This window comes from Haplochromis burtoni, unplaced genomic scaffold (genome assembly GCF_018398535.1).
Source record: "Haplochromis burtoni strain Fernald_Lab_line unplaced genomic scaffold, NCSU_Asbu1 Contig_1, whole genome shotgun sequence".
NCBI lineage: Eukaryota > Metazoa > Chordata > Actinopteri > Cichliformes > Cichlidae > Haplochromis > Haplochromis burtoni.
In genome coordinates this window covers 7,014,675-7,022,967 of record NW_024582362.1, presented here as the reverse complement: position 1 = coordinate 7,022,967, position 8,293 = coordinate 7,014,675, and the positions used below count along the sequence as shown (strand labels likewise).

General features: G+C 42.1%; 1 protein-coding gene across 3 annotated transcripts in view; it reads left to right on the top strand.

Moving 5' to 3' along the window:
* ctnnd2a (catenin (cadherin-associated protein), delta 2a) overlaps positions 1-8,293 on the top strand; it is a 270,721-nt gene that overhangs the window by 8,551 nt on the left and 253,877 nt on the right. Inside the window, exon 2 of one of the 3 annotated variants that reach the window (XM_042214497.1) lies at positions 1,444-1,633. The exons of 1 other annotated variant lie outside the window; for it this stretch is intronic. The gene's annotated coding sequence lies outside the window, so the exon portion shown is untranslated. Of the gene's footprint in view, positions 1-264; positions 1,634-8,293 lie in introns of those variants that run through there. One more of the 3 variants, XM_014339797.2, reaches the window with a different exon arrangement.

The following is an 8,293-nucleotide window of genomic DNA, read 5'->3' as shown; positions in this document are numbered from 1 at the left end:
TCTGGTATAACCTCTTATTTGTTGAGTTCAGTTCAATTTGTAACTGCTTATTTGTCTTCAGGGGAAAAGTACAAGACATTTAAAAAAAATAATAATCACAATAAATACATAATGATACTACTGCACAACAGATTGTCATTTTATATATATATATATATATATATATATATTATATAATAATATATAATAATATATATAAATATAATATATACTACGATATATATCGTGTGTCTATTCTAAAGCCATTCAAAAGACCAAAAACAGGCATTAAAGCCCCACAGCTCATTAGAGTGAGTTTTAAATCTGCATTTTTATTTTTATCTCACCACCAAAACAGAATCCTGACCCAAACATTACAGTCATTAAACTAATGTGGGTAGTTTAATTTCTTTGCACTTCTTCTGAAAAAAGGAACTTATGCCACAACTGTTGTTGAAGAAAAAATTGTATTTAATATAAAATATTATGAACTGGAGAGTTACGATACTGCCACACATTAAACTTATGCTATCTAAAATAAACTTATAATATGGAAATAAATGCAAAAGCCTTTACTGATGAATAGTGATGTGGTGGTATACATCTATTAATACAGTTTTGACATTTCAACACTGAAAAAGAAATTAGGATCATGCCGGCTAATTAGAGCTATTTCTCACAACTGTCTTCTTAAACAGACAGAGAAAAAAAAATCAAAAGAATGAAAGGAAGAAGGTGGAAGTTAATTAGAAGCCAGATAAAGAACAAAGATGAAATAAAAGGTTCAGTCCTCATCTCAGTCAATCCAGGACAATTAACTCATGATACAACCACACATCTGAGAAATACTCAGTTTTTTCTGGCGTTGGGAAACGTATACGACGCAACAGCAAGAAAGGAAAAGGGGACCGACGCAAGGTGATCATCATCATAACCCCCAAAGGGACCTGGTTGCCATGGAGCGTGTGTGTGCAGCAGCAGTGGGATTATGGGTCTCATTTAGATTTTGGGTTGCTTTAGGATAAGAGTTGGTTTTGGGCATACATATGATCGGAGATGGTGGGACACAAGAGACGAGGGAATAAAGGGCGTTTTATGGAGGAGGTTTCAACTGAATGGTACACTTGACGCAAGAGATGATTTTTAATACGAGATTTCGATTCCCAACACCTTCCTACCACACGTCAACCTGAAGATGGCGCTCTATATCTGTCTATTAACACAGAACTGCACGTGCGCGCGCATGTGCGAGTGAGCGCGAGACCGAGACGGAGGGCTGCTGTCTGCCTCCTCTCCTCTCCGGTGGTGTTGCCTCCCTGTCGCTGCAGTGCATTGCTGCTCGCTCGCCCTCTCTCTCTCTCTCTCTCTCTCTCTCTTCCTTCCTCGCTTTTGTACCTCGCCTCTTCCTCCTTCTCACCCGTCTCTTCCACATCCCTCTCATCCTCCTCCCTGCGGATGCCTCAGCCTTGCACCCCCGCCCCAGCATCCCGGCAAATGGTTGTTCCATCCCCGGCAACTCTGGACGCAGGACGCAGCGAAAAGGCTCACAGCTCCGTTCTGATTTGAGCACACTGCGGATTGACTTGAAAGAGGGGCGGACCAGGGACAGTAGGGAAACGAGGAGACGCCTGACAGTGGCCAGGATCTCATTTCGGTAAGTCATCGCGTTATTTTCCCCTTTACAGTATCGGGCAGAGAGGTGGAAGCTGTCGGGTCCACAGACGCCCGTGCTTTCTGGTCCTTCATTTTAGTACGACTTGCATATTGGAGGAATGCGCAGGGGGTGTGAAGATGACTTTTGGGTTCCTTCGTGTATTTTATGAAACTGGTTGGCTGAGTTAAATATGATGTCCTGCTTTTAACAGCGAGCTTACTGTGAAGCTCATCGCAGGAACAAGACTCCTGCTGTGCAAAGATCACCCAACACATAACAGATATTTGGCACCAGCTGGCTGCTGACCTAAATTCACCACTGGTTGTGCGTAAAAGTACTCCAAAGGTGCAAAAAGGCACCGTGTCAACAAAAGAGATAGAGGTGCTCTTTATTTGCTAGACTGCTGAAAGTCAAAACCAGAAATAAAGTTTTTATATTCTTCATGCTGTCTGGACTTTACTGCATTTTATTTCTAAATCAATCGCTCCCCCCCCCCCCCTTTTTTGGAACTCCCTTTTTTCTGTAAGTTTCTGGCTCACCAGAGGTAATAAAAAGATAAGAGTATGGGTCAGACTATATACCTTTTCCACAGCCATACTTGTGCTTTGATCAATAGACATTTGCAGGAGGGGGATTGGGCGCTGGCAGTTTGTCAAGGGCATACAATATATCAAGCAGATGATGTGGAGGAGAGCAGGAGGAGGGCTGGGCTGCTGGTAGGCATGCTGTGGGTGCATGTTCAGGCTGCTACATGTCAACTCTTGGGCAGGTGCATGATGGACAACTAACATAAGGATGTACAAGGATTGAAAAAGTGCTAGTATTTGCTCTGTCGCATCAAAGCCCCCGTTGCTGCAAAAGTACAAAAAAAAAAGAAACAAAAAACTTTTGAGATCTGCAGGTTTAGGCAGCTTCCTCTGTGGCCAGGTAAGCAGCCTTGTGACAATTCAGTCTCCTCTAATTCCCCTCAAACTGACTGAAGAATAAAGGAATATATTTTTTCCTCACATACGCCCTACATGGATGGCAGCCTCAATCTGTTTCAGCCAGCACTTTATCCACTTTTCCAGTACTTTAAGAAATGACAATACAACATTTCTCTTCCCCATGAGCTGCAAATCCTCAGGAAGTAGATTTTTTTTAAATGTATTTATTTATTTTTACTGATGAAGGATAAGAAGCATTAGAAACGATCTATCACTGTGGGAACTCTCTCAACAATTCCTGCGCAATCTCCATCCTTCACATACACACAGATACTGACACATGCTCCATCCCCTCTAAGTTTTCTAAAGATTAGCTTCTTTTATGTCCAGTGAATGTCTCCAGTGGCCATGAAAAGCCTCGTCCTTCATCGCGGACACAGATTAGGCTAATTCACACAGCAGCACCGGCCTAATGCCTAATCACTATGCTGCGCTGGCAGAACAGAACAGTCTTTATACTGTGGTCGCCCAGAGAGGGAGGGAAAGACAGCGAAAGAGAGCAAAGGGGGGAAGCTAGCCGCCGGTGCCTATTGATCGGACGGAAGGGCTTCTGTCTGGCAGGCGTCCACAGGATGAAGTGCTGACGACAGTCCAACAAGCTGCCACGATGAGCTGGCCTTATACGTAGTGCTGATGTGAATGGAAGAGTTTGAATTATAGTTATGCTCTCTTTAGCAGAGCTGGGTCGGGGAAGATTGGAAAATAGTGTATGTGTTAAGAGTTTGATTTTTTTTTATCATCAGAAAGTGCAAGTTGGTTGTGCAAAGCAGTGATAATGCAACAGATAAACAGGTGAAAAAGTGCCATATTGAGACTTTCAGACTTGGGCATTCACTAAGCACAGCAAACAGGCTATTGTAAACCACATCAGGTATGTTTTTTTCCCCCACATGGTGTGCCCGAGGCCAATTCTGTGCACATGAAATGAGTGAAGACCAGGATCAAGACAAGCAGAAAGGAACTCTCAGTGGCATGTGCTTTGATATTTGACCAAGTGTGTCAAGTCTAACAGGACGCGATATAACGAGTGTTGTCTGTTGACTTTGCAATGTAAAATTTTGGTGTCAGCAATAAAATGTTGCTTTCTATCCTTACTTTAAAATGAATATTGAGGCAGAGGTGTCTGAGTAGGATGACACTTTCCATCTTTTTTCCTTCACCTGCTTCAGAACCTTTCATAATTCATGTGACTCGGGCAGCGAGACAGCGTACTGAGCTCAGACACTGTCTGACACCAGTAGTACCTACAGCACCTGTCAACTCACAAGAAAATGAATCTGTAAGAGGTCCAGGGGTTCTGTTCTACACTTAAATCTGACCTTTGACCTCCATATTAAAGTAGGCAAGATGAAAAAGCTGTCAAAACATTTCCTCACAGTAGTAGACAATGTTTGTCTCCTCAACAGGGAACTGCTTACATACATGACTGAAAGTGAGATTAAATGTTTGTTTCCTTTCTCCTTCATTCCTCCTGCTGAATAAATATAGCTTCATACTAAAGGTGGTCCCTCTTTGAGGTGTAACAAAAGCCCCGATGCTGAATGGCAGCTGTGTTGTGCATGTGGTTTACACCTATACATTCTGCAAAAAAAGAAAAGAAAAGCAAAAGACAGATAAATATGGAACATGAAGGAAAAAAACATGCATACGTCCCCTTAAATTCAGAACCTTTCAGGCCTCAGGCAATTAGCTGACAGTTGATATACACTTGGCATCGATTCATTTGCATATTCATGGGAATAGGGTCGGTGCTAATTGGCAGCCACACTGTGCTCATCGATCAGATAACTTGATGCTCGTGGTGGCGACTTGATGCTTATGAGCTCGTTTAATAACATAAAAAACACCGATGGGCCTCCGCTAATGGACAATTTTACTGTGTCGCCATTACAGTGGGATTGTTACAAGATCACATACATGTTCCGCACCATTAAACTTTCACTCCTCTTTAAAACATAACTCTTCTTTCCCTCAAGGGTGCAATGCTGTGCACCCAACATGGCTTTCTGATGGATGTTCTAGAAATGATACATTGCAGTTAAGTTCATACATTTAAGTCAGTCATAAAGTAGAATTTTTTTTCATCATCAATCAGCGTGACATTGGCAGTTTGCCCCATCAGGAAGAGGATCACCTTTGCCTGTAATGCTGTGTTATTGAGCTGGTCAGTTAGTCATTTCTTCTTTTTTTTAAACACAAAGTGTGGACTTGGAAGTTTATTTCTAAAGATGGAATATTTCTAAAGGAAGCAGTTAATTAATACAATTAATGTATTAATGCACCTTTGATCTTAGGCTGCAACCGATTGAGTACAACAAAAGCAAACAAGAGGCGATTCGTGTTTATATGTAGGTGTGCACGGTCTAAAAGGTCTGACTTTCAAGACCTTGTTCTTCTTACTTCGGGTGTCCTTGACAAGGACAGAGAGGACACAGAGTACCTCACAGCTCGAAGGACGTCAGTTTGTCACTGAGGCTTTGGCCTTGTTATAAAGAAAGGAAGGTACTGACAGTGTTTTCTGTTGAAAACAAAACAACTATTAAACACTGGAAATCAATGGTTACCCAGGGAATAGCATTTTCTGAGATAGTATCACCAGACTCTGATGGTGTGACGCGGCCTCCTTTTTTTTCCACGCCTGCCTGCACGGTTAATGTATCCTCACCATCTGCTGACCTTCGCATTAAAGCTGGGAAAAGATGGAGAAAATTTGCAGTTTGGAGGTGAGTGGACTGGACAGTGTCATTAAGCCGCTACAGCTTTGGCTGGACCGAGTAACTGACATAATCTGCCTGTTTCAACCTGCTCATAGCTACTTAGCATTTCTCTGACTCCATATGGAAAAGTTTCATTTTGACAAATAAGGTGAATGTGGGGTGGGGTAGGGGCTTCTCCCCGTTTTGGGAGATGGGTGTTGAGACTAGAGAATTACCTACGAAAGCTGGGCCAAGCTCATGCAGCAGATAGGCATGGAGGCTTCTTAAGTGCCCTTGAGCATTTCGTCTTCCTCAATCACACACTTCTCTTTTTGCTGTAAAAGAAGAGGGGAAAAAAACATGCAATTTTAACAATGCCTCGGATTTATGGCTCGATTTCCACTGATGCCACATATAGTAAAAATATATGGCCTCATAGTGCAGGTAGGTGGTAAAAGGTAAAATCATTCACCAATTGCTGTGTATTGTACGCGGTGGTGATTAATGAGAGCAGGACTTTCAGAAGCGCAGCAGGAAGGAGACAGGGAGGGAGAGAGAAGATAGTGATATGTCAGTGTTGGAATGAGTCCAGGAAGCCAGCAATATGTGTGAGGGAGACAGACAGAGAGAGAGGGGGGTGGGTGGGTATGGATACCTGCTAGTGTGGCTCTGCCGCTGACTCTCCTCCCATCTTCTAATGAGCCCGCTGCATATGGGACTCCCTCTGTCAGCCCACTGCCCTCCTTCTTCCCCTCAACTCCATTATCCTCCCTCTTTTCCTTTACTCTTTACTATGAGAAAACAAAAGAGTAGTAAAGAAATTAAATTAAGAAGTCAAAAAGCCAAAGGGAAGATAAAAGAAATGGGTGATGTGACAAGAAAAAAGCACAAAGACGTGGGGGGTCAAGCATGCAGGTTAGGGAAGAGGGAAGTGGCAAAAAGATAAAGAGATTAAAAAAAAGATAGGTGAGGTGGGTGAAAAGATGACGTGGTGGAAAAAATTGAGAACTGGTGGCATAGCTTGAAGAGCGAAAGAGGATTATAAGCGCTGAGACGAGGAAGAAGCAGGGAAGCTGAGACCGGGAATCATCAAATGTGAGAAGTGACAGAATAGTGTGAAGAAAAAAATGCCCAGAAGAATGACAGGATGACAAGGAAAGCCACATGACGGCACCGTGCTGTACTTCTTAGTGTCAAAAATGAAAATGCTGCATATTAAAACCTAACGATGTGTGTTTAGCGCGGGCCCTACAGTGAGCCGTATGTCAGCGGTTACCTTGCTGTGACATCGTGTTTGTGCCTACCACACTTTACTGTGCTAGGCTGAATAATTAATTGGCCCAGCTAGCCAGGTCTGCCAGAGGTAATTGAGCATCAAAGAGAAGCTGGAGCCCAGATCATCCTGATTTCCCTGGGCCAAAATGAAGCCCGGAGCTGGCTTGTGCATGTATGACAAGTGTGTCAGCGTGTGTGATTGTGACCTTTATTACATGTATGGGGGTTTGTCATTAGGATTCGTATTTGTTCAGAGGGTGGAGAGTGTATGCCTCATTGTTGCTGCGTGTCCTTGGGTGCATATGTGTGTGTTGTTGTTGTTTTGTTCGGCTCCTTGACATTCTTTTAATGAGGTTGCCTGCATTACAGTTTCACCACCTGCCTGGTCCTTTCTGCTGGCTTGTTATTGACTAAAACACTGAATTGTAGCTTTGTTCCTGGAGAGACCTGCACTTTGAACCTGTGGGTAAAATCATGGTGTGAAATTAGGATGAGAGACATATATTGGTCTGATATCAAGAGATGCACTTTGCAACAAGTGCGGCAGTTGTTAAGAGCATATGTGGCGCCTCACTGGAGAGAAAAAGACTTAGGATAATGACATGTTGCGTGGCAGGAAGCAGGGAGGTATATTGTTGTTGGCTTCATCTATAGTTTCTCTGCACAGCAACATACTATTATCTTTCTTGCTTGTCAAGTAGGAAATAACATGTTTGATGGGATATGAACACCTGTGCCTGATTGCAAGAGTTAGGTGTGTGTGTGTTTTCTCATCTGTTCTTTTAACCTTCATCTCATGAAATTCATTTTAAGCAACATTTAAGCAAATGTTGGTTGTGAATGTCAAGGACTAGCAATCACCTGGTTTCTAAATTAGTCTATGCAAAGTTAAGCAAATTGTGAAATTGTCTGTGTATGTGCAGCAAGCAGCAAACTATTATCTGTTGAATAGAAACACATCAACATACATCAACATAAAACAATATTGGATTAAAAGACAATACTTTATTGCTTTAATTTGATTTATTATTTGTTTCCGGGATGAAACTTTCTTTAATTTCCTTCATTTGGGATTGGTAGATTTATAGGTTAGCAAAAGATATTGGTAACATTGTAAACTTAAATTTAGAGTCAGTCAATTTTTCAGTTATTTAATGGAAAAAAAAATTATATTGTGAATATTGAATCTAGTGACTGAGATGAACATCGCCAGTCATTGTAATTGGATTTTAATGTATGTGGCTACAGATGGTATCATATGCAAAATCACAATTTCCCTCTGATAAACAGTTTGATTGCATTCTCATAGCGTATGAGGGTTTAACTACCTGAGTCCAACAGTGTTAGATCCACTTAAAAGAAAGTACCTAACGCCGGCTGACAGGAGCTAACAGCGGCAAAATCAGCAGTGCTTATCTACAGACAGTTTCAGGATATCCTCAACAACTGACCTCAGTATCACTGTCACCTTACAGAAGCTTCACTGAGTCATTGAATAGCATCAGAATCCTTTCACAAAGTCCATAATAAAAAGCCCTGGACACATATTGATAGCTGAGGTCAGTCTGACAGCCTATACTCACTACAGATGAACGGCAGCCAGAATTCTGTCCTGTAGCAGCCACTGTATTTAGGATTATGCACTTAAATTGGGAGGGATAAGAAAAAAAGAGGTTGACTGCAGTCTGCTGACATCTAGTGGT